General features: G+C 44.1%; 1 long non-coding RNA gene across 1 annotated transcript in view; it reads left to right on the forward strand.

Annotated features, from left to right (window-relative positions):
* LOC138525092 (uncharacterized) overlaps window positions 1-24,877 on the forward strand; it is a 96,614-nt gene that overhangs the window by 603 nt on the left and 71,134 nt on the right. The gene's annotated exons all lie outside the window — the stretch shown is intronic.

Here is a 24,877-nt window from a genome sequence, read left to right on the forward strand (position 1 = left end):
GCTGGGCCTAGAGGCTCAAGCTAATACTCACTGATGAGGTCCAAAGAGTCTGAAACATGTTTGGGGATGCTTGCACTCTCGTGCAGAAGGGTGGTGACCAAGCAGTTCAGGCTGATCCCCCCCTTTTGGGGAGGGACTAAAACGGATCTACATATGATATAATATGATATGATTGTTTATTTATATAGCGCCTATACACAATGTGTTTCAAAGTGCTTCAAGGCAAGGGAGGGAACAAGGGAAAATACAATGACTTTCTTACAGGCCATGAAGCGTAAGGATGTGAAATTAACATTTGCATCCTCGGCCTGACTACATTTCAGAGAGTGCAAGAGCTAAGACATAGATAAGGAAGGGAGGGGGAGAGTGGGAAGGAAATTGAAACAGACAGCCGTACTAGGCCTGACTCTAGTAGAGCCGGAGAAAAACAAAAGGTGTGGGAGAGGAGTGCAGAAAGGGAGGGGAGGAACAAAACAAGCGACTATCGTACTAGGCCTGACGACATTTTAGATAGTGCTGGGGGAGGGAGGAGGAAAAAAACCAAGTAAGGGGAGGGGGGAGGAGACAGGCGAAGTTGCTATCATACTAGGTCCAGGGACAATTCTGATAGAGTAAGTGCATAGAACAAAGTAAGGGGAGGAGGGGAGGAGATAGGAAAAGGGAGAAAGGGAGAGGAGGAGAGAACAGAGAGTAAGCAGTCAAAAAGAGTGGAGAAGCAAGAGAGGAGAGCGAATACAATTGCAGAAGTCAGTAGTAAAACATAATGTTGCAAGCCTGGATACAAGAAGAAGATGGGAACAGCATGATTCAGGGCCACCATGAGAAAGGGTGATGCACCGTGAATCAATGAAGTCCATAAAAGTCAAATCCAGCATTGGCCAAAAGACGGTGATGTTGACACCAGAATGTATCAGGACAGACTTCTGTCGAAGTAGGCTGGAGGGAAGGGAGTGGGGGGGAGCAGGCTAAAAGAATCCATTCCTAAATATTAAAAAATACAATCCCCGAGTTGTTGTTTATTTCACAGAACTTCAACCTCAAAAGGGAAGCACTTACAAATATATCATATGCAGATGCCAACCTTGAAGCTGTTTTTCTGTGAGGTTCCAATACATCTGAAATTCAAAATTACAAAGTTCAGCCAGTGGGTCAGCATCACTGTTCTCATCTGACCATTAAGTAGCTCCTCCCACATTTTCCCCGCTCTTTTCTGAGGTTGTCCAATGAAGATTTTGAAAGATAGTTTTCTGTCATTGAGTTATTGCAACATTTGCTGACCTAACATGAAAACAGTTACTAACCAAAGAAAAATAGAAAGAACTCCTGTTAGGTGAACACCTGATGCTCAACTGCAATAAATCCCTAAATATGGTCTTTCCCCTTTTGTAATGGCTTGGCAGGCGAAGAGCAATGGTCTGGAGGGTTGACCAGAGCAATGCCAGATTTTAAGATTAATTCTAAACCTTCCAGCCATCACCCCTTTTGTTTTGCTAGAGTTCCTGAGAAGGGATGGGGATCCCATTACATCTAATGCCCCAATATCATGTGGATTTCAAATACTAAAGGGTTGTAGCTTAGTAATGACTCTAATACCTCCCCTAAAATAACATGGTATATTGTATCACTCACAGCCAGAGCATCTCTATAGTTCAAAGTTCAGGCATAGTAGGGCAATTTTTAAAGTGTGATCTCTGTTCAGCAATTTGACAATATAGCAACAGTGTGACACTCTCAAGAGAGCCATGTCAGCAAAAAAAGATGCAGCAGGCACATAAGTGAAATTACATTATAAGGCAATCTCATTGTAAAAGAGAGGGGTTGGTGCCCTTATTACTTAAAAGTTCAAAGTGACCAGTGCCTAGCTCTCAAGTCCAGCTGCTCATAGTCTTCAGAAGACACACTCTGTATGCAGGGGGTGGGTGGGTAACTCTAGACAAGAGCGAAATATGTACTTGTGCAGGGTAGATGTTCCTTAACTCATTCATACATCAAACCACACAGAATAGAGCTAATTAAAAAGCTAAAAGTTCAATAGACAGGCACAGCTGGACACGATAGCTGCATTTGCAGAAAAATGCCTCAAGAAAACAGGAAGGCTACCAAAAAAGGGACTTTATTAGTCCACCCTCTGTGTAAAGTGCAATACAAAAAACGGACATTTCACTGTTTCTATAGCTTGTTCTTGGTCACGACAAACAAGGTAGGACTACTTAATATAGCCCAGCTACACAGAACTACACCTCCATATTTCCAAGCATAGAATTGTAGCACAACTAGAATAAGGAAAACAGACTAACAATACAAAGTGACAATGTAAAAAAAGTGCAGTGAAATAAAGTGCATAGTTATAATTACATGCACTTTAGATAGATGTAAAGTGCATAGCGCATTTAAAATGAACAAATTAAAAAGCTAATTACAAAAAAGTAGCCATAAGCAGATAATTCAGATTCTAAAACGACATTACAGTGATGAGTAGTTAATAAAACAGATTGTCAAAGCATGATACTTACATGCAGACTACCACACAAAATAGCGAGCACTAATTATTATTTCATAATTTGAAATAAATAAAGCAATAATTCTAAATAGTCTTCTAAGTAGCCAGCTGAGGGAATTATAGGTGTGTAAAAAGCACTATAACGAAGCTCACATCATACAAATACTCAGATGGAATGCACTGGGGGTTCTCCCAGCTCTTTAAGATGGGTTATCAATACCTTAGAGATGAACGGTGGATGCAGCGTTTACCCAGACATCAATAATAGAGACAACTCAGGTAGTTGGCAAAAGATACTGTTTTAATATCAATTATCTAACACAGGGAGAACAACGGACATCAACAGACATCCCGCCAGACTTCTCAAAGCATTTCATTAAAAAATTACATTCTTATAATAAAAAAATCGTCATAGGTGACGTTTAACCTGCGTATTACTAACATCATCCTATGTGGCAAACTACAAAAACCTAATGGTGAGTGTGATAAGCTCTACAAGGATCGTCCAAGTATTCGATCCATACTCGTTTAGGGCAGTGGAAAAATGTGATAGGCTTCTTAACATCAGGTGGGGCAACTAAGCCCTTCCCCAAAAATGTGTCACTATGAATGTCACTAAATATACGACGTCTAATTGGCCACACAACTATAGGACCCTTGATCATGTGGTCCTCTATCATTGGTTACTTTCTAACCTCCATCAGTACCTTCCCAACCTACGTTAGCAGCACGCAGGCTGAGAGTCCAGATGCAGATGAGCTAGTCTTAACGAAAGCTTCCCACAAATTAACATATCCATCCATCATCACCTCAGTGGTCCACTGTCAATTAGGTCTTTGAACTCGGCCTGGAAAATGTTCTTTGCTCTGGGGAATTCAGGGGAGTGAAGGCACGCTCTGCCCTCATGCGTGACTAAAGACCACGAAATTGAGCTTTCAGTGTATTAAAATACTATTCTTTACTAGACCTTGGATGTATTCTTGTTTTCGTCCATGTCTTCTGAACAGGAGCTTTGTTCTTTCACATGATTTATATCCAATGTCAGCTCACCCCAGTCTGATAAGACCATTGCTTCTTGGCTCATCCAACCTCGTCTTTCTGAGTTTTCGTCTGTAATTCACTTGTTTTCCAACTGCGCCACACTTGCAACTGGAAAAAACAGCCTTTCTTCTTTTGCTCAGCACTGCTATTGTACGTAGTGGGAACATCCATCCTTTACTGACTTTAATATATATATATGTATATGTATATGTTCATGTTGGCGCATGCAGATCTCTATTCACTATAAAGCTAGCCTTTATGAATGCTTCATCTGATAGCATTTCTTTGCATGTATACACGTGTGAAATAGCTTAATATCTTAATCACTTCTGTAGCATAAGTTTCTTCATCTTGATCCCAAGATGTCATTTATCTCGATACTTTCTTGATGCCTTATAGAATTTTCTGTATTCTCTCGGCCCTGCATCTCTTCTCTACACATCAACTTTCTTCTGTATGATGTCACCATTCTCTTCACCATTTATTTGTTCTGTTTCTTCCGGGATTTCATTCAGACAACCATCATATTGTCTCATATGCAAGTATGGTTTCCTCAATGGGAACCTTGCCTCCTAGATTCTCCTAGGTATCCGTATTTTCACTGGTACTGCACGTGTCTCACACTCTGGCATCCAACATACAGGTGTTGTGGGTGAGATGACTGAGGTGGGGGTACTTTGCTCCTTCTCTACACTCCCCCCTCTGGGCGATTCATCACCACTCTCCCCTCAGTCTTCCTATCTAGAGATCCTTTTCTGAAGAACTGTTTCTTTGGGACCCATATGTTCAGGTCTCCTTTCAGGCATCCAGCTGATTTCACATGCTCATCTTTGTTCCAATTCATCAGCATGCACTGTCCACTTGGACTGCAATAGATCCATCTTCCTCCATACTTCTTATGGTTCTTGGGATACAGGAACTTCGTTCCGTCAGGTGCATGGATACTGGCTTTCACAAAGTCTCTGATCTCATCATCTGTTAGATCTTTGTCCTTCCATCCTGATTCAACATCGAACATGATCTTCACCCCTATGGCTTTCTTTGCTGTCTTCTTGCATTGTGTGATTATTATCCTGATCGTACAGAATCCTAGCAACACTAACATGATCAGGGCTCCAAGGAACTTGAACATGACTGCCATCCATTGTGGAACCCAAGAAAAAAGTGCTCCAAACCAATTATCATCAGCACTGTCTTCTCGACCGTCTATCATCTGGACGTGTAGCTTCGTTAACATCCTTAAGGCCCCAGTCAAGGTGCCATTCTCGTCATCATGAGAAGGTATGAATGTGCAACATGATTCTCTGATTTTTGCACAAACACCTCCATCCATAGCTGTGATTGTGTCCAAGACGTTTCTTTTCTGAAGAATCACCAGTCTTATGGCTCTCAGCTCCTCCTTGATAGCATTGAATCCGTTTATGGTAGTTTTGATCGTCTCCAGCAATTCCCATCTTGTTAACTGTACCCATTTAGTATTTGCTCTAACCTGGATACTCAGCATGAAAATTATCGTGAACACCAATGAAGTCTGGCTGAACAGTCTCTGTTCATACGGAATAGAGTCGAAAGCTTCTATGGACTTGGCAGAGAAATAATTCTCTCTCTTCATTCGATAAATCAGCTCTACAGATCTCTTCTTCCTCAGATGAGCATCTGCTTTCGGGAAACTGTCAATGTTCAGGTCACGTTTAGAAATCACCAACACTGGAACATGAACATTCACCAAGGTGCATATTCCTCCCCAATCTTTAGGCAGCTTCATATATGCTCTGGATCCGCAAGCCCAGTAGTGATCCATGATCGCTGCTGGTCCAAGTTTTATTCCTGGTACATCAAAAATTCGCCCACAGTTATAGTTTTTTCAGACTTTGCTTGTGCCATTGTTTTTGAAACATGTCTTTGAACTTTCCAAAGGCACATCTTCATCTTGTATCCTGGCTTGCAACATTATGTGTTACTACTGACTTCTGCAATTGCATTCGCTCTCCCCTCTTGCTTCTCCAGTCTTTTTGACTGCTTACTCTCTGTTCTCTCCTCCTCTCCCTTTCTTCCTTTTCCTGTTTCCTCTTCTTACTTTCCTCTATGCACTTACTCTATCAGAATTGTCCCTGGACCTAGTATGATAGCAACCTCGTCTGTCTCCCCCCAACCCCTTGCTGTTTTTTTCCTCCCCACCGCCCCCACCATCAGGCCCAGTATGATAGTCGCTCGTTTTGTTCCTCGCCTACCTTTCTGCACCCCTCTCCCTCACCTCTTGTTTTTCTCCGGCTCTACCAGAAATGTCATCAGGCCTAGTACGGTAGTTGCCTGTCTGTTTCCATTTCCTTCCCACTCTCCCCCTCCCTTCCTTATCTATGTCTTAGCTCTTGCACTATCTGAAATGTCGTCAGGCCGAGTACGATAGTTAATTTCACATCCTTACTGTTCATGGCCAGTAAGAATGTCATTGTATTTTCCTTTGTTCCCTCCCTTGCCTTGAAGCGCTTTGAAACACATTGTGTATAGGCGCGATATAAATAAACTATCATATCAAACTATCATATCACTATCTGCAAGGGTCTTTAGCAACTCTTGGCCATAGTGGCTTGCAGCCATTCTGCACTATGTCAATAGTTGGTTGATAACGACAAATGACCAGCCAGGCTCTGCAGATAACCACTCCTTCTTCCCATCCATCTGTTGATAGCACTGATGCCCAAATCTGCATTTTGCCTCTGTTCTTCCATTTATGCATTTCTTCTGCAGATTTCCCTGTAACCTCAAGTTTTCTGTTTGCTTCTCGTCTGATTTCTGCTCCTTTCACTCCAGATTTTCCATATCTGATCACAAGGGTCTTCGTCTGTGCCTTAATTCTTGTCTTCGTATCTTGTACATAGTCATCTTCATCTGGATCTGTCTTTTTAGTTGCCCATTTGAGATATGCATCTCGGCCCATGAACTGGCCTTTTGTTCTGCAGAGTGCTATGTGTGATAAACAATGGGCTGTCTGGACATCAATTTCAATAGCTATATAGATCTAGACTTCCCCATGTTATAAGGCAGGAGAGCACATACAAATCATTCCTCATTCGAGGTCCTCCTTCCCACTTCTTGCATATGCTGATACCATAGATTATTTCCCAAATGTGCTGTATGGTTCAGGTAATCATTTAGCTCATGGTCATTCTCTCTGGTATTTCTTTTGTGCCTCATTTTCCTTTTATGAGCCTCTGTAATCATGCCATGGATTATGTCAGCATAGGGTCTTCTTACTGAACCAATCATAGGACTATTCATCAGTGGACTAGGCATATTCACAGCCTTTGTGTACTTCGATGCCATTTCTTAGCAGCAGCATGTGAGGGCCATAGAGAGTCTCCTAAAACCTCCATATGTGACCTCTCTTCAAAAGGTAACTCAGGTTTATCTATTACAGGGACAGGTGCTTTCATATGTACCTTTAAAGTAGGGATAATAACCTTAGGTCTCGGCTGCCTAGTAGTTGTCACATTTGTACCCTTCTCTTGCACAAGAGGATACACGGGAATCTTTACTTCATGCGTCTATACAAAAATTGCAGTGCATATTGTAAGTGAAAGCAATACCCCTATGAATATAATGCAGGTATAGATAGCACACATGTACGAAAACATGCACCGTGAACTTCGTGCACAACGTGGGCATCTCTCGTGATCCGTCATGATGAAGTTTCTACTGGTCCTGCCCATGTTACGTTTAAGGAAGTAAAAAGTAGCTTTAATGCAATCATGCAATATTCTGGTAATATCTTAATCTTCTCATTACATTCTTCAAGCAGCTGGCTGATCTCAGGACGATTAACAGGGTTCCTGATGTATAGAAAAAAGTTGTCCTTTCGCCAGACGAAATGTGGATGCCTCTCCAACAAGAAGATGAATAGTACAGCAAGTAGGCTCTGGATATCTTCCTCAAAAAGTCTCATTCAGGATGGCCTCAGTCTACTTCAGCTGGCAGGATTATTTCAATGACATACACCAATTACCAATCAATGCCACAAATCTGCTTTAGACCAGATGGCATGAAGATTTTTCTTTCAGCATGAAACAAAAAGTTTCTCAATTAGTGAACCTTTTAATCTTCTTCCGCAACAGTCTCATTCATTCCTTAAGGTTGCCTCGGAACACTCATTCACTTGGTGTATGATGTCTCTCAATATTCGATTGAGCTCTGCATTCTTTCTCGGGTCTCTATGGAAGGTTCTGACATCAGTTTGTCTCCCTACAAGATGTGGCAATTCTTCAATCAAGTAATAGAAAGCTAGGCTGATCAGTCTATGTGCATTATTGTCACGACCCGTGACCCAGAACCCCACTGGCATGGTCACATGCCAGGTAGGGTTAGGTCTCGGGGTTCATTTGGGGCCTCAAGGGCCTTGCATTGTCACCGGAGACTCTTCTGGAGTCAGTCCTGGCGCCTTTGGCGCCAGGCTCATATTTGGAATGGGACTCGAAGGGACTATTTTACAGGGTAGGCTATATATACCACACCCAAGCTAAAGAACGTGCTTCACGTTATTCTGCAGCCAGCAGCGTAACGCTCACCGTGTTCAGAGACCAGCACCCGGCGTTCCTGGAATCGCTGACCTGCAGAGGAGACAAAAGAACATTATTAGCAGTTCCAGCTTACCTGCAGTTTTCCATCCTTCGATCCCAGCTGCTCGCGGTTTTCTTTCCCGTTGGCAGCATCTTCAGGACATCACTCTTGCACCTGAACAAAGCACCTGGGGAGGAGAGAAAAAGGGACAACGTTAAACAGGTTACTCACGGCAAGCTCAGCAGTAACCAAAATCTCCTCACCTGGCTGGGCATATCTTGGTTGGTTCCACTCCGGAAAACACTGCACGCCCAGAAAGACCATCGTAACCTGAAAAGGAATAAAGAATACAGGTTAGCCCAAAACGACATTAGCGCGCCGCACTTCGCGCTGAACTTACCTTTCTTCATACGCTCCGTGTCCATAAATCCCGGCGGGAGCCGAACCCAAGCAGCGCACCCAGGGAACCTCTGCATTCCTAAGGGGGAAACAATCAGGGAAAGACATTAATAGCCCGCAAGAAAGCAAAGGCCCTCAAAGACTACTATAATCGAACTTACCTCTTTAAAGACACTTGAATGGGTTGGCATCAGTGAAGTTAACTCGTTCGCTTCAACCTGCAGAAACTACGCGCCCCTGCGCAGAAAGCAAGACGGAGAGTACGCCAGACATCATAACAGGGCCCACCTGCCATAGAAGACATCATCCCGAATTGAGTGCACCTGGGGGAAATCCGGCAACCAGGGCATACAGGTGTCCCCGTGGATATCAGGTGAGCGTAACAGAACGTGAAGCCTCATAACAAAATCCACCTGGGCGCCATGGAGACCTCTGAAATGGACCAACTTGCTCAGTTATTAGGGCAATTACGCGCCGAAGTGCATTCGGCTAGGCAAGAGACTAATGCCCTGCGAAGGGATCTTGTCATCACCAAGGATCGCACTGAAGAACTCAGCAGGCAAATACTGCAATCACAGGCTGGGCAAGCTCCATTACCAGAAACAACTACACCGGCACAGGCAACCACGTTGTCTACCGCTCCAGTACAAATAAATTTACCCAGAACAATACCCTTAGCACCGCCAGAAAAGTTTTCAGGAGATCCAAGAAAATATGCAGCTTTCATGAATCAATGTCGCCTTCATTTCCTCTGCAGACCGGCTGCATTCCCTAACGATCAAGCACGTGTAGCATTTATTTTATCATATCTAAGTGGTAGTGCAGCAGACTGGTCAGTGCCGCTTGTAAGCTAAGATGATCCGTTACTACGTGACTTTGGGGGCTTCCAAAGGGAAATGGAAAAACTCTTTGCCTGACACACCCATGAACAAACTGTAGACAATGAACACTTGTCACTCCAGCAGGGGAATCAGGACTTGCTAACATACATAGCAACCTTCAATAGGTTGGTGGCCGAAACCAGGTGGCCTGAAGACAAGAGAACCACATTGTTTCACCGAGGCCTTCGAGGGGAATTAAAGGACGTCTTGGCTCAGGTAGTTGATCCACCTAGAGACTGTGGTGAATTCATCAATCTGGTGGTGCAATTAGATCATCGATTACAAGATCGGAAAGCGGATCGGTCCAAATCCGACACATGGGCTGTGTATCTACGAACCAAAGATGCTACTCCACGCGCGTCAGAGAATACCACAGAGCCAATGCAAATTGGAGGCATACGACAACCGTGAACAAAAGCCGAAAGAGACAAGAGAAGGCAACAGCAGTTATGTTTGTACTGCGGACAATCGGGGCACTTCTTAAAAGACTGTCCAATAAAACCTCCCAAGCGAATTGTAGGAGCTACAGAAAAGGATGAGAGTAAGGAATCGGAAAACTGCCTAGCTCGACAAAAGTAGAGGTCAGTTTGTCGAGTGAGAAGAATGAGCAACGAACCTCACATTTTGCAATACCAGTAATCCTAATCAATCACCAACAACCTTCAAAGATGCATTCCGTTGAAGCTTACATAGACAGCGGGGAAATTGGGAATTATATTGATCAAGATCTGGCCGCACGGATGGGGCTTCCCTTAAGTTTTAAGCCAAACACAGCAAAGGTGACCACAGTAGATGGGACTGAAATTGCTTCTGGACCAGTAACCCGATGTACGGCAGGAATAACCCTGCTGTGCCAGGATGGACACCGGGAATCGATTTTCTTCGATCTCATCAAGGCGCCTCAGTTTCAGATAATTTTAGGGATGCCATGGTTAGTTGCTCATAACCCTCGGATAGATTGGCGTGCAAGAAAACTGACTTTTCCTCATGATTGCGCCTCGACCTGCTATCTCCAAGAAAACAAGTCCAGTTTCAAGGTTTCTATGAGTCCAAGAGTCGGTATAGTTACACTTGGCGCAACCAGTACTCTCCCTGAAGAATATCAAGATTTACAGGATGTCCTCCAGAAGGAACAAGCTAATACGCTACCACCGCACAGGTCCTACGACTGTCAAATTGACCTCATTCCTGGTGCGGTAGAATCTGCGAGCTCACCAAATCAGAAAACCAGCATCTAAAGTCCTATCTGTACCAGTACTTGGCAAATGGGTTCATTCGCCCATCCAAATCTCCGGCAGCCAGTCCCCTGTTCTTCGTACCAAAAAAGGAAGGGGACTTAAGAACCTGTATTGACTATCGCGCCCTGATCTAGATCACCATGAAAAACGGTTACCCATTCCCCCTTTTTCCCGAGATGCTAGATCACAGATTTATACGAAGTTAGACCTCAGAGGAGCGTACCACCTGGCCCGAGTCAAAAAGGGAGATGAATGGAAAATGGCCTTTCGTACTAAATATGGGTTGTTTGAGTACCAGGTAATGCCTTTCGGGCTGTGCAATGCCCCGGCGGCGTCCTAGTGTATTCAACCTCAGAACAAGACCATGTTAAGCATGTCCGTGCTGTCCTTGCTAAACTGTGCCAACATCGACTATATGCAAAACTTGAAAAATGTTCTTTCCATGTAACCGAAGTTGAATTTCCTGGTTTCATTCTTACTCCGAAGGGCATTCGAATGGATGCACACAAGGTGGATGCACCTCAGTAAAAGGGATCCAGAGTATGCTGGATTGCAAATTTCTACCGTCGATTCATCCCAGACTTTTCTCAGATTGTGCATCCAATCACGTTACTTCTACGAAAAAACAATAAAAAATTCATATGGTCAGAAGATGCTGAAAAGGCCTTCCAAAAACTAAAGGAAAAATTCACCTCAGCCCCGATCCTACGACATCCTCGTCCAGATTTACCTTACATCGTGGAAACAGATGCTTCCAGTATGGCGATGGGCCGGTTATTTCTCAAAAAGACCCTGAAACTGGCCAGTTGCACCCTGTGGCCTTCTGGTCACGAAAATGTACACCTCCTGAACTCAATTATGCCATTACCGATAAGGAACTGCTTGCTATAAAATCTGCCTTCAGGGCATGGCACATTATCTCTTAGGGGCCAGGCATAGGGTCACTGTAATTACGGACCATCGGAACTTACAATATTTAAAAACAGCAAAGGCGCAATCCTCGTGCCAATTACGATGGGCCCTTTTCTTCGCGGAATATGTCTATATAATCACTTAACGGCCAGGCATAAGAAATGGGAAAGCTGATGCACTATCTCGCATGGGCATCGATGAAAAAGAATATGCAACTCCAGATCCAGTGGCCATTATACCTGAGGACAAGCTTTTAGGCCTCATCACAGCTTTGACACATACTGAACTTAGAAATGCGATCCAACAGGAAATAACCCCAAGGGACTTACTGGAATGGCATACCAAAGTAAAACAATATGTTGTCGAAAATCAACTGCCATATTTTGGTGAACGCCTGTACGTGCCTAAGGCCGAGCTACAACAACAAATCATTTCAAAATATCACAACTCTTTGATGGAAGGTCATCCCGGAATCGCCAAAACCTTAGCCAAAGTAAAATGCAATTATTGGTGACCCACTTGGCGTCAAGACGTCATCCAATACGTTCAGCCACGTGGAGTGTGTGCACAAAACAAGTCATTGAAGCAAAGACCAGCTGGCCTCCTGCAACCAAAAGAAATACCTCTGGCACCATGGCACACACTCTCTCTCGATTTCATGACTGATTTACCTCCCAGCCAAGGGTTCAATACCATTTTAGTTGTAGTGGACCTTTTTTCTAAAATGGCACACTTTATCCCTTTCAAAGGCCTTCCAGATGCTTCCCAGCTAGCAAAGGTGTTTTTAGAAAACATTATCAAACTGCATGGATTCCCTTCAGTCCTGGTCTCTGATCGAGGGAGCCAATTTGTATCAAACTTCTGGGAAAAAAATGCTACGCTATAGCTCACATCGACATACGGCTATCCACTAGCCATCACCCCCAAACGGATGGTCAAACAGAGAGGACCAACCAGACTCTCGAACAAAACCTGTGATGCATGCTGCATCAAGTTGAGGGAACCTGGAGAGATCTATTATGGATAGCCGACTATGCTTATAACAATTCTGTACATTCCAGTACTGGGCAAACACCCTTTTTCACCCTCTACGGCAGACATCCACATACTTCCGAACTTGACAGCCCTCCCAGCCTTGAAATGCCAGCTGTAAAGACGCTTCATGCAAACATCACTCAGGCCTTTAAAAGGGCAACAGAACAATTAATCCAAGCCAAAAGTAAGCAAAAAAGGTTTGCAGACCAACATCGAAAAAAGGCTCCTGACTATCAGATAGGAGACAAAGTTTGGCTAGCAACAAAGTACATACCACTAAAGGGAACCCAAACTTTTTGTCCTCGCTATTTGGGGCCACATCCTGTTCAAGCCATCATCAACCCGGCAGCAGTTAAACTAACATTGCCAGCTAACATGCAAATTCATCCAGTGTTCCACGTCTCACTCCTAAAACCAGTACAACCCGGAACATGAGGTAAACCACCACCTGAACCCATCATGATCGATGGAGAACCCGAATACGAAATGAAAGAAATCCTAGACTCCAAATATACCAGATCCAAACTATACTATCTAGTTGATTGGAAAGGTTATGGCCCTCAAGACAGATCATGGGAACCTAGTAAGAACATTCATGCACCACGTCTAATTACAACGTTTCATCGGAACTTTCCAGACAAGCCTGGACCAGGCAGGAGAAACACCTTAGGAAGGGCCTTGGTGGGGAGTGCTGTCACGACCCGTGACCCAGAACCCCACTCGAATGGTCACATGTCAGGTAGGGTTAGAGCTTGGGGGTCATTTGGGGCCCCAAGGGCCTTGCATTGTCACCGGAGACTCTCCTGGAGTCAGTCCTGGCGCCTTAGGCGCCAGGCTCATATTTGGAATGGGACTTGGAGGGACTACTTTACAGGGTAGGCTATATAAACCACACCCAAGATAAAGAACGTGCTTCGCGTTATTCTGCTGCCAGCAGCGTAATGCTCACCGTGTTCAGAGACAAGCACCCGGCGTTCCTGGAATCGCAGACCTGCAGAGGAGACAAAAGAACATTATTAGCAGTTCCAGCTTACCTGCAGTCTTCCATCCTTCGATCCCAGCTGCTCACGGTCTTCCATCCCGTTGGCAGCATCTTCAGGACATCGCGCTCGCACCGGAACGAAGCACCTGGGGAGGAGAGAAAAAGGGACAACGTTAAACAGGTTACTCATGGCAAGCTCAGCAGTAACCAAAATCTCCTCACCTGGCTGGGCATATCTTGGCCGGTTCCGCTCCGGAAAACACTGCACGCCCAGAAAGACCATCGTAACCTGAAAAGGAATAAAGAATACAGGTTAGCCCAAAAAGACATTAGCGCGCCGCAGTTCGCGCTGAACCTACCTTTCTTCATATGATCCGCGTCCATAAATCCCAGCAGGAGCCGAACCCAAGCAGCGCACCCAGCGAACCTCTGTATACCGAAGGGGGAAACAATCAGGGAAAGACATTAATAGCCCGCAAGAAAGCAAAGGCCCTCAAAGACTACTATAATCGAACTTACCTCTTTAAAGACACTTGAATGGGTTGGCATCAGTGAAGTTAACTCGGTCGCTTCAACCCGCAGAAACTACGCGCCCCTGCGCAGAAAGCAGGCGTAGAGCACGCCAGACATCATAACAAGGCCCACCTGCCACAGAAGACATCATCCCGAATTGAGTACATCTGGCGGAATCCGGCAACCAGGGCATACAGGCGTCCCCGTGGATATCAGGTGAGCGTAACAATTACCCGGTGACAGGGACATCTGTATTTCCCCCACTGTACTCAGGAAGCTGAAGGATTTGTTCAGTGATAACTGTAAGCAATCTTCTCACAATTGGGTTATTCTTAGGATCTTGCAAGAAAATAGGAATGCTAGTAGTTCTCCCCACCAGCGCCGGATATGCACGCAGTACAAACTCGAAAAATGCAAGAACGATCTGTGAAACGTTGTCATTGGGCACTACCATAGGCACCTTCAAAGAGAAAGTCAGTAAGACAAAAATTGGGATACTGCTCTCTTTTCCAATCGCTGAACAAGAATTCCAATTCTGGCATACTTTTCTGTTTTCTCAAGGCTTAAGTGTGCCTCAGTACAATGTCAACAAGCTCCTGTGGCTCATGAACCAATATCTTCCCTTCACGCACTTATTTTCAGTAACTAAAAGCCACAGTTCAATTAACTCTTTGCCTTTACTTAACTGCTTCTGCATCCTTCTTCCTCACCATAGATTTAGCCTGCATGTGCTGTGGTTCTTCCCCAATGCTTGCTTCAGATGCTTGCTTCCGAAGGGTGTGGGTGTGCTGTGGATTCTTCAGCCTGGATCTTTACATTTATCAAGGAATGTTCCAAGCACATCTGCCTTACACCATGACTGCAGACGGTATAATGTCTTTAACTATAAAGGGGCTACTGGAACGATCATGCCACCTTTTCAACAAAGTTTGTGAGTCTATGATCTGATTTCCATGAAAAAGTTTGGAAACACAAAGTTCTGCTTCTCTGGTTGTTGTAACATCTCCTTCTGTGTTCTGCGCTGCCCCACACCCTTGTCGCTTGAGTGGAGCTGAAATGACAAATATACTTGAATTAATACACATAAAAGACACACGTAGCTCCTTTCCTAACAATTCTACTGTTCGCTAGGCATCACTCCTAGTTCTATATGGAGGTGTGAGAAGTATCCTCATTCACATCCTTGTCACTCTTATTTGAACCAAGATGGTTTTTCTAAATCTGTCAAATTTCTTAAAGCATGTATTGCCAGAGATAGGCAATGCAACCATCCTTTCATCAGGGTCTGTTTAATTTCTCTTTTCTCTTCTTTAAGCAAGCTACTAAGTCTTCTTACAGACCTTATTCGCCCACTGGTGACCTGTCCATGAAAACGTGTGTCTTTTCTTAAGTATCGATCTTACATATCCGCAGACTTTTTTCTTTAAATATGATCATAAGGGCCATACTTCAATCTTAATAATTCCCATATTCTCCATCTAGGAAACACCTTTTGTGCTACGATTCTTGACTATGATAACTTAATCTACCTTAAAAGGAAAGGGACATACCTTTGTGATCATATATCTGAGTCTATATACAAATACCAAAAGAATCATTAAGTCGCGATATAACTCTTTAAATGTGCATAACATGTGCTCAATAGTAATCTTTTTACTCACGAAACATTTTACTATACAAAATGCAACGTATTCTACTATATGCAAAACCAAACCAATCCTTTGCACTCGTTGTGTTGAGGTTCTCTCTAATAACGTGCGCAGGGTAGTGTAGCTATTCCAATACCACCCTTAATAAGGCTACAGACATCACTGGTTTACCAATACTGTCTTGTCGCCACAATGCCTTAGAGGGGTTTAAAGAACACCTCTCCGCGTCCACAAGTCTTTCCTATCTTGAGGCACTTCTCCTTAAGTCCTTAAAATCTAAACATTTATCACAATAATTCAACATACTCATGATCATCATACGTTCATCTACTTTTAAATATTTCAACTACCATATATACTTCTATACATACAACACATTCCATTTTCTTCTCTATTTATTTAATTTTCATGTGAACTAAAATCTACCCTTTTTTATACAAGCTGCGCACTTTACAACTGTGATGGCTGCTGGGAGTTTTAGTGCTCCTATAAGTTTGTCCAATAAGACTGCGTACCGAACCGGAGAACCGTCCTCTTAGAAGTAGCCCCTCCCTTTTTCCGACGTGCTATCCCTGAGTGCACCATTGACTTCACAAAGACAGAGTCATTGTACACCGTTACTTCCTGGTCTGCATAATTCTCAAGCGCGACAATCAGCGCCACTAATTCTGCAGCCTATGCCAAAAAGTGAGACGACAGTTATACACTTGACACTACTTCAAAACTCTCCATTGGCCATGTCTGCCACCACAGCGGATCCCCTATATCCTTGCCCTTTTATTGATTCTAAAAAACCCTTCAAAAAGAAGTTCCTTGTCGATCAATACATTTCCCTTCACCCTTGAGATAAAGCTCCCAACTCAATTATATGTGTGCTCACCCTTTGCCAGTGATTTCAATACAAATATGGCAGGGTTCATTACTCTTCACCAGATCCTATTAATCACTATATTCAATATGACAAGCCCATAAGCAAAAAGCCTTCTGAGACGTCAACGTGCTTTTAGGCTCTTCCTACGTAGCAAACAATACATATTCAATAAAAAACGTCAGAACATTCCATTACTATACTAACATCCCCGTCAATGGCGAAGGCGGTGGTCGTCAAAGATTGTTCATGCCAAACATGACCCCATACACTGAATCTAAACTCCTTTTTAAAATATACAAAAAACAATATACACTCTTTATAATAAACCTTTTTAATTCTATTAATACATCCCTGTTATACATGCCATAATACATTCATTCTCATTAAAACAATGCATTCTTAATACAAAACATTCTATCCTATTATCTAATAACAAATACAAATTATCATACTTAATTTTGTCATTTAATCTTACCCCAATATATGAACCTGTGTCTGTTTGAAATACAACAAAAATGACCCAAACATGTCTTTTCTCATATACATGGGCATATTAAACCCGCGTTTATGCTCTTTCATGTCTACATAAGTGACTACTGCATATGAAAGATTTGCTGCACTCTCGGCGCTTGTCTGCTGCACCGTCTGATTCTGGGCAAACCCATCTTTTTTTATACTGCTAATATGCTGGCAGGTTTTCAGTCACTCTTTCTAAAGCTGGTTATTCTGTATGAATCCTTAACCTCGTCATCTACCAAAGAAGTGTTCTGTCATACCACGTGTCCACCCTAAAGGTGGAAATCTTTTCATTTGCCTTTTCTTCATACCTCGAGTACTCCATAAGTTTCCTTAATCATTTTGGTAGTTCCTACCTTGAAAGTTTCCTTTGTCCCATGTTATACATCCAATTTTTACCTCTATTTAGTCACCCGTGACATGTTCATTAATTGCTATAGACCTGACCCCTTATCCTTTCTTAACAAAAGATCTGTGAAATCCCAAAAGCTCACATTCATCACCTATCATTTGCCTGATCGTGGCAGGGACAATGGTCCCTATTTGCCTTCTGTCTGGCAATGACATTAACCTGCTCATATATAATGGCGAATCCCCCCTCTGACCGTGGGACTGCTATTTTAAGATCGATTTAGCCGCTTCACTAAGTTTTGACACCCAAGATATTGGGAGGTCTAAATACGACTGCCTTACTTTCTTACTCCTTGAAAACTTTCTTCAAGGCTTCATGTATTACCTTTCTCCTCATAAATATGTTCTCTCTTCCCTCTTGAGTAGCTGAAAGGCGCAAGGAAACCCTACGCTCTGGACCAGGGTATTACCGTACCAGAGAATACTGAAAAGTTGTCCAGAGGACGTTATTTCTTAATAAAGTATCAAAATGTATTTAACATGATACATAATTTATAAGAAATGAATTAATCATATATTAATTAACATTTGTTAAACATCACAATGATTGTAAAACATGTGGTCCACAAATGGGGTGGATCGAATCAATGTAGTCCAAATAATCTCATCCCCAACTTTCTTCGACCGGTTTCGATGTTAAGTCAATGGGCCTCATTACACGGTAGGCGGTAACCATGGCGCTATTAGCGCTATGGTTGCCGCCGGTATTTTACCGTGTCCGCCTTGGTGGATGGCGGAATTATCGCCCTAGTCCAAGGTGAGCGTGGGCGGTAATTCCCCATTCACCAAGGCCCTTCCCCATTCCCATTTTTGCCCCCTGCTAAAAGCAGGCGTTAAAGTACCAACCCGCAAAGGGACCGCGTAATAAGGTGGTAAGGGTTGACGGTCACCGGTACCCTTACCAGTGACCGTTAACCTTTACCGCCTACCGTGTAATGAGGCCCAATGTCTTCATCAGGAACACCATATTCTTTACTTGCATCTATGGTCATGTATTTACATGGCACGGAACAAAAGCATACTGGCTGGAGCCAAAAGGTGGCATCAAGATCTCATTAATTTTTTTCTTGCATATGCAGCATGCAAATATGTCATCATACACTGCAGAACTGCATTCACTGGCGATCCCTCTTGTGGTTATAAGTTACATTTTTTGTCTGCGGTTCCTTTACCCCATTCCTCATTGTATTCTCTAAGCTTAGCTGTGTGTTTTCAGCAATGTATAATCAGAGTAATATCCTCCATTATTGACACGTCACTCTTTGACCGTCAATACTCACCATTTACTCTTTGCAAAATTCAACATTACTTATTCAATGAAAAACAACATAATATGAGCATGCACCAACAGTCGCAGGCTTCAAACCCTCTATTTATCACATTTTTTATTTTAATCTGCTAAAAAAATCATCAGGCCAAGCAATTAAGAAATATCGTGAGGAGGAGCCATGATAAAGAGTATGCCCATTACCTGTGTTTTAAAGAACATAACAGAAGGAACACCACCTAAAATCCCATAGCGGAAGACGTAGGAGACAGGTTAGATTAAAGGCAAACCTAAGGAGAGCTGTTCACACTCCGTACAAAGTATTTGTAGGGGCAGATTGAGTCTTATGAGAGAAGACAAAGTATATGTGGCTGGCCGAGTATGTCTGTTTGTCTGTTATTTGATTGTGTCATGATGACAAAATAGCAGATGAAGTCGATAACTATAAAGAGGAGAAACACAAGAGTTTGAGGAACTAAGCGTGTATTTAACATGACTGTATTGATTGCAGCCCACACACACGCAGGGGATTCCCATGCTCCCACTTGTGAGATCTGCACCAAATCAGTGAGATTGTGCTCCATGGTAGGAGGCACACACACAGTCTTTGCTCTGAGGATTGACACACTCACAGGATGGACTGACATTTCGTTCTCCCATCCTAGTTGTGTTGCTCTGCCTTTTGAGGGCTACTACAACCTGCATGATTATAGAGGGGTGGGGTGGGTGCAGTGATGGCCTACTGGAATGCAACTGAAAGGCTTAAACCTCCTTCTTACTTGACTTGAGTATTGTCATGATGCCTACCTCCAAGGAGCCAAGTCCGACCCAGCAACCCCAGAGGCAGGCATCATTCCCCCCAGGGAAGTGCCAGCGGGCCCAAGCTGGGGCCCTTTGGACACAGTCCTGGCGCCTTAGGCGCCAGGCTCATGTTGGACCCCTGTCCTGGCGCCTTAGGCGCCAGGCTCATAAAGCTAGCCATGTGTTCAAGTGTTTTAATGTGCACTTACCAGATGCAGACCATGCTGCTACATCCAGGCCCTCTTGAGGCCTGAATGGAACTACTTTAGCTGTGGGACAACTTTCCACCTGGGTGTGGTCGGGGAAGGATACATACCTGATCGTTGGAAGGATACATGCCTGGAACTTCTCCCAAAGCTATTTAAACCACGCCCGATCAGCAACTCACGCTTCGCGTTGTTCTGCTCCTCGCAGCTGGACGCTCACCGTGTCAGCTCCTGCATCTGGACTTCAGCCACGCCTGTCAGCATCCTGGGTTGCCTGCAAAGGGAAATAAGAGAGAATTGGAGAGAAAGAAGACCTTACCTGCTAAAGCTGCGTCAGAGGGACATCACACCGACGATCCTGAAAGGGAAGACATCATTTTAAAAGCATTTCGCTTCGATCGCTGCAGCGCTGCATTTCACTCACCTTTCCTGGGCACCTCCATCTTCAGCAGCGATCATCCGGATCCGCACCCACTTTCCAGAGCCTAGAGAGAAAAGACAAGAAAAACAAGGTGAGAGAAGGAAGGGAAATAGGAAAAGCTCAGTTTCCTTCTAAGACTTACCTGTTGGGTCATTCCCATTTCATTTCGGGTCCTGCCGCTTCATGGCATTCCGGACCCCGGCCCCAATGGGGAAAAAAGACAAAGACATTGAATGAGCAAATGCAAAGACATTACCTGAACGCTCATCCAGAACTTACACTTCGGGTCGGCGCCATATCTCCGGCATTCCGAACCCTGACCCCTAAGGGGAAAAAGACATAAGCATTAGCGCTTGCTGCAATAAGACAATGAACATTATTATTAAGCTTGAACTTTTGAACTTGCAACAGAACTCTTACAGCGCCTCACCTGAATAGTCAAGCTTATTTTGAACTCCCATCAAACCTCAATCCAGTGAAGTAACTGGGTTTCAACGCGCCCCTGCATCAGAAGCAGGATGGAGAACTCATCCTTCCAGACCCTAAGGTGAGACTTCACGGGGAATCGTGGAAGGGTATTGAGGAGGGTTGGAAGGGAGTGGGAGGCTTGAGCATTATTCCTTCAGTAGGTAATACTCCCTTTTCACGCACAGGGGAATATTCCTGCGAGCCAGAAAAGCCAGAGTAGAGGGGCCCTTCCTGTCCATCATCAGAGTCCTGCGCTTCATCATTGAAGAAGCATCAGCACTCGAAGCCAGACCTGCGCCTCCGTGGGAATCAGGTGAGCGTGACAAGTATATGCAGTACATGCTAGCCAATGTTTCCACTGTTCTGCGCCCTCCCACCCCCGTTGCACCAAGTTGGCGACTACGCGCAAACGTAGTCAAATAACTGCCGGTGACGTCACTTCCTATATTTGGGCATCCCCCGGGAAATTCATAAGTTGGCTCCCCTGGCTTACCCAAGCTTTTTACGTCACTTCCTATATTTGGGCATCCCCCGGGAAATTCATAAGTTGGCTCACCTGCCTTACCCAAGCTTTTTACACTTCAGATCTCCCTTCAGTCAGGGTCAGTCAGGGTCAGACCGCTTTTCAGATGTCAAAGACTTTCGAATGTGCGTGACTGCTTTACAGACCACTGCAGGACCACTTCGACTGAGAATTCAATGTTCAGCTTTTCCTCTCACCCTTTGCTCGGGGTTAACTTTGTTCATTCTTACTTTACAGTTCATTCCCTTCTATCGCCTCAAACAATGCACCTTTCACAGAGACTTTCAAGTGGGCTATTCCTTTTTGCTGGACCACTCCGCTACTCAGAATCGCTGATTCCACAGGTGTCTTTATCTTAAAGTTCATTCACAGGTCTGCCATTCTGCGTATCTCATCCACATGCGTGCAGCCTTCACTTGTGATATATTGTTGCAAACTTCAATCTTTCTTAGCACACACCAGTCTCTTGGATCGCTTGCCAACTCACCGGCTGTGTGCGTCTTCCTTCTTGTTTCTGCAGTTTTCCTCGAGTCAAGGTTAACACCACAGGCTTGGCCTCGCCTCCCCAACTCTGCTGTTCACTCGGGAGGGTCGCTGGCATCCTTGAACCCCAAATTCAGTTTCCTTGTTTTCTCCAGGGATATCCTTCAATCGGGCTCAGACCCCTTTAAAAGTTTGCAGATGGCTCTCCCTCAGCCGGGTCTCGGACCCCTCTTAAAGTTCCCAAAATAAATGTCCTTGGACTCCCCTATGAGAATCCTTCATTCTGATTTTGCTCCCACTTCGATAGCTCCCTGTTTCGGCACTCTGGCGATTTTGGGAGCTGTTGGAGTTTATGAGGATTCTTGTTGAGGTCAGGGTCTCGCCACCTGCCCCTCAAAGGCCTGGGCTTACCTGTTTATTCCCAGGGGAGGAGACCTGGTGTGGGCACCGCCAGGTAACTCCAGCTTATCCTGGTTTGGCTCCCTGGAGGTGCAGTTCCCTTTCCACACTATGGCCTCTCCTGAACTCATAGGCCCAACAATTAGGTAGTCCTTCTTCTTCCAGGTCTTCCAGGGTCTCTCCAGCTTGAGTTTTCTCCCTCTGTCTTCCGTGCAGCATCCACAGCTCGCTCTGAGTGTGCCTGTGTGCTCTGCCTTTTCTAATGTGGGGAGGCTTAATAGGTCTCAGGTGAGACTGATTGTCAAGGGAGGCCTGACCTTGCCTGTCCTTGTTAAGGGGACAGTCTGTTGTTAAAAGGGAAGAGTCTTTCTTCTGTGTCTGAGTTTGTTTCTTCTCAGTGGTCTTCATTCTCTCAATCCCTCTCCTCTTCGTCTCAGTGTTTGGATAGGAAAGGGGAGGGGGGTTGGGAAGTCATAGTGTTTTCTGGTAATTATGGGAAAATTGGGTTTAACATATCCCATCTATACTGAGGGGGTATCAGGTAGGGGGGTGTCAGAATGGGGGAATACAGTATTTATTACGAGGGCATTCCTCCTGCAGTCCCCAAACGCCCGCTGTTCAGGTGATCCTCCCGCGCTAGTCTACTCCCAAGGTCTGGTTCCAAAGGTGATGGCTGTGCCCTAGCCACCTGAACAAAAGATCCTCTGGGTCTATCCGTGAGAACACCCTTGGGTTTCTGCCAGCTGTCGTTTTAGAATTCTATCATGTGACCATGTATTTGTGTAATTGCAATTGTGCATAATTCAACCTATGTTTTTATCTTAACTGTAGAGAAGGAGCTAAGGTGGGTGGGAGGTACCCCCGCCTCAACCATCTTGCACAGCACTTGTATGTTGGATGCCAGAGTGTGAGACACGTGCAGTACCAGTGAAAATACTGACACTTAGCAGAATCTGGGAGGCAAGATCACAGTTGAGGAAACCATACTTGCATATGAGACAATACTACGGTTGTCTGAATGAAATCCCGGAAGAAACAGGACAAATAAATGGCAAAGATGAATGGTGACCTCATACAGAGCAAAGTTGACGTGTAGAGAGGAGATGCAGATACGAGGGAATGCAGACAATTCTATAAAACATCAAGAAAGTATCGAGATAAGTGACATTTTGGGATTAAGATGAAGAAACTTATGCTACAGAAGTGATGAAGATATTAAGCTATTTCATACATTTATACATGCAAAGAAACACAAGCAGATGAGGTATTCTTAAAGGCTAGCTTTATAGTGATTAGAATGCGGCATGCGCCAGCATGAACATATACATATATTGAAGCCAGTAAAGGATGGATGTTCCCACTACGTACAATAGCAGTGCTGAGCAAAAGAAGAAAGGCTGCTTTTTTCAGTTTCAAGTGTGGCGCAGTTAGAAACAAGTGAATTACAGGCGAAAACTCAGAAAGACGAGGTTGGATGAGCCAAGAAGCCAAGGTCTTATCAGATTGGATACAAATCGGGTGAAAGAACGAAGCTCCTGTTCAGAAGGCATGGACGAAAACAATAAGAAGTAAGAGCTCTATTAAAGAATAGTATTTTAATACACTGTAAGCTCAATTTCGTGGTCTTTAGTCACATGGAGAGAAGAAGTTGGACGAGCATGATGGTCACACCTACGCACGAGGGCAGAGCGTGCCTTCACTCCTCTGAATTCCCCGGAGCAAAGAATATGTTCAAAGCCGAGTTCAAAGACCTAATTGACAGTGGACCACTGAGGTGATGATGGATGGATAGGCTAATTGGTGGGAAGCTGTGGTTAAGACTAGCTCATCTGTACTCAGACTCTCAGCCTGCTTGCTGCTAACGTAGGTTGGGACGGTAATGATGGAGCTTATAAAGTAACCAATGATAGAGGAACACATGATCAAGGGTCCTATAGTTGTGTAGCCAATTAGACGTTGTATATTTAGTGACATTCTTAGTAACACATTTTTGGGGAAGGGCTTAGTTGCCCCACCTGATGTTTAGAGGCCTATCACATTGTTCCATGGCCCTAAACAAGTATGGATCGTATACCTAGATGATCCTAGTAGATCCTATCACACTCACCATTAGGTTTTTGTAGTTTGCCACGTAGGATGACGTTAGTAATATGGAGGTTAAACGTCACCTATGACGATTTCTTATTATAAGAATGTAATTTTTGATGAAATGCTTTGAGAAGTCTTGAGAGAGATCATTATGAGGGATGTTTGTTGATGTCCGTTGTACTCCCTGTTTTAGATAATTGAAATTAAAACAGTATCTTTTGCCAACTACCTGAGTTGTCTCTATTATTGATGTCTGAGTAAACTCTGCATCCACCATCCATCTCTAAGGTATTGATAACCCATCTTAAAGAGCTGGGAGAATTCCCATCCAGTTCATGTGGCAGCAGAGATAGGATGGTTGGATATACCCATCGAGACAAGTAAGCTTTGGGGTCCCGGCAATATCACACGACCCCTGCCATTCGGCTGAAAGGACGTGAAGCTCCCTGTAGATAGTGGGTTTTAGAGTAAAGTAAGACCTGTACAAGCTAGTCTAAGACAGGTTCCCCGGTTTACACGGAAAAACCCTCCCGGCATCTAAAGGAAGCTGAACGAACAGAAGGTTGAAAGAGTCCACTGAAAAGGCATGTAATTCCGAGAGTCGGAAGTTGAAAAAGCACGAATGGTGTGAAAAAATTGAAAGAGGTGGAAAAAGAGTGAATGGGCAGTGGGTAAAGAGAATGATAAGGGGAAAATATGTAACGGAGGGAGGTAGGGAT

The sequence above is a fragment of the Ambystoma mexicanum genome, chromosome 1p, assembly GCF_040938575.1.
Source record: "Ambystoma mexicanum isolate Mex_15411 chromosome 1p, UKY_AmexF1_1, whole genome shotgun sequence".
In the NCBI taxonomy this organism is placed as follows: Eukaryota; Metazoa; Chordata; class Amphibia; order Caudata; family Ambystomatidae; genus Ambystoma; species Ambystoma mexicanum.